The sequence below is a fragment of the Oncorhynchus gorbuscha genome, linkage group LGY, assembly GCF_021184085.1.
Source record: "Oncorhynchus gorbuscha isolate QuinsamMale2020 ecotype Even-year linkage group LGY, OgorEven_v1.0, whole genome shotgun sequence".
In the NCBI taxonomy this organism is placed as follows: Eukaryota; Metazoa; Chordata; class Actinopteri; order Salmoniformes; family Salmonidae; genus Oncorhynchus; species Oncorhynchus gorbuscha.
In genome coordinates, this window is record NC_060199.1 from 397116 (window position 1) to 400023 (window position 2908).

The window sequence follows — 2908 nt, forward strand, 5'->3', positions numbered from 1 at the left end:
ACTGAGACTGCATACAAGAATCCTCCTCCTTGCAACCATGAAGCAGAATGCATTCTGACTCTCCGACAATGAGTGGTGGTAGGTCCAGGTACGCCCAAGTTCATTGAGATGGACACCTGTGAAGGAGCGGTAACAGGAGAATGTCATACATGCATACAGTACCAGTCAAAAGTTGTGCATTGTAGAAATAGTGAAGAAATGAAAAAGATGGAATCATGTAGAAACCAAAAAGTGTTAAACAAATCTAAATTTGAGATTCTTCAAAGTAGCCATTCTTTTTCCCTGACAGCTTTGCACACTCTGTTCTGTCTTAACCAACTAGGCTCTTAGTTTAACAATTTTATTTGTATTTACAGATGGCATACATGTTTGTTATTAAGGCACATGAAAGTTCACATGTTCGAGAAAGGCATTTCTGATTTTAAAAAACAAGTACATTCAAATGGCTCTCCTGTGAAGTAGTGACCCGCGACATATGCTTAGTTTTTCTGGAACGGGTCACAACTTTGAACATTGAAGTGGGCACACACATTCCATTTGTTCTCCATTCGAGCTGGGACTATAAACTGAAAATGGACACCGATCATGACTTCTTGCAGGAATTTTGCTGATGTCATTAGGATGAGTAGCCTTGAGAAGTTTGAAATTAAATAAGATGGTTACATCCATGGAGGTGGTAGTTCAAAGGATAATACAAAAAGCTGTGGTGGTGTTAGAAACGTTCTATTTATCGTTATCGCATCAATTGAGGCAATTTATTGCGATATGGATTTTTGTCCTTTTCGCCCAGTTCCAGTTTCCATTGATGAAATCAAATTGTTGCATTCAGCAAATACAGCTGGGATGTATTTGGGGCGTGCAACCATATGGGTAGTCTAGCACAGTTTGATGCAGTAATTAAGTACAAATAAGCAGACGTGTGTGTACACTTGTGGGAGGTCGCAAATAAACATGAACAGGAAGCCTGCCCGTTTAATCAACGCTGTCATCTGGCACTGCGTCACAACACGGGATGATCCCAGATCCTCTTGGAGAGCTTTGGTGTGGCAGCAGCCACCATTAGAACTCCACACACACTGACGTCTAAGCAGCTCTTCTATTCACTGAGTGTACAAAACATTAGGATCGTCTTCCTAATATTGAGTTGCACCCCATTTTGCCCTCAGAACAGCCTCAATTCGTCGGGGCATGGACTCTACAAGGTGTCAAGCGTTCCACAGGGATGCTGGCTCATGTTGACTCCAATGCTTCCCACAGTTGTCAAGTTGGCTCGATGTCCTTTGGGTGGTGGACCATACGTGATACACACAGGATGTTGAGCATGAAAAACCCAGCGGCGTTGCGGTTCTTGACTCAAACCGGTGCGCCTGGCATGTTCCACCATACCCCGTTCCAAGGCATCGTAGTGTTTTGTACACACAGTGTACAGTATATGGTTATCCATCTAGAACTCTAGTTCTGCACAAAGTTCACCTGTCAACAACCGTAGAGCTGTGGTATGAAGACTGCTAATTGCACTTCTGTAGAGTCTCATTATGAAGCGGAGGAAAAATGGGGGACGGTCTTAAACCCAACTCAAGGTGAAACCTTGTTGGCCAATTACAGGGGTTTGGACAGGTTTTGTTTTCAGAGTATTAGGCAAGTATGAGGGGGAAAAATACTAATTTCCTGTTTAAAAATGGGCTTGGCTCACCCTTGCACAAGGGTCACCTATAAAATGGAACCCAACCAAGCTGTCTCTAGCGAAGCCAAATTGGAACCTAAGGGCGGGATGCAGACAGTGGGTGTTTTGTTCCATAATGCAGTTTGGGGTTGCAGTGTGGGAACAGGCCGCTCCACGAATACTGATGTTAATTGGAGTGTTATTTGTTTTTGGATGAGAGTTGTTTCGTCAATTGTTGGACACCTGATAAACCACAGCATTCATTATGAAGTGGCCACTGAGGCCAGCACACACAATTTGGTTGAGCACTCTTCCCAGAAATGTCTCTCACATCAGGTTTCCTTGAAGTTCTGTTTACTTTTCCCAGGCCCTTCCCTGTTCTTTAATTAGCCTTTTATTATAAAAAAATAAAAAAATCATTAGGTAGATTTGATGGTGGCTTCATATGTCTGAGGCCTAGCCCTGTATCATAATGTTTCGGCTGTGTGCACACAATTCTTTATTTTATTTTGATTCGTCATTATCCAAGTCTCCCTTTCCGGAGGTCAACTTTGCTTGGTGTGAAATCTGATTGCTTTCATCAGTTTTTGGAGGCCATCTTTGCCTTGGCACGTCCAACTACAGTTTCCTCTGCCCAGCTAATCCTCCTGATGGCTTTTTCTTTGTTGTCGAACGCTGCTCTTTGTGTTACGTCACCCATGTAGATGATGTCCTCTGACTCATACAGTGGTGTGAATTTCAGAAGCGCTGGCACACCGAGCGGATTTCGTAGAATTCAACTCTGCTTTGCCCGCTTTTTTTTAATCATCGCTCAAAATGTGCCAAGACTCAATGCTCGCATAAAGTATTCATACCCCTTGACTTATTCCAAATGTTGTTGTGTTAGTCTGAATTCAAAGTGGATTCACTATTTTACCCCCTCACCTATCTACAGAAAATACCCCATAATTAGTGAAAACAACATGTTTTTGAACATTTTGCAAATTGATTGATTGAAAATGAAATACAGAAATATCTCATTTACATAATTATTCAATACATGAACTTTGGCAGCTTATTTAGGCTTGCCATAACAAAGGGGTAGAATATTTCAGCTTTTCAATTTTTATTAATTTGTAATAATGTGTTATCTTTTTAAGTGTTAGCGTTACATAGTCAAAAATGTGAATTTGATAGTTTCCTTATTTTTTAAAGATGTCAATGCCAAAGTCAACATGGTTCATAGTGGTAATACAGTGGGGCAAA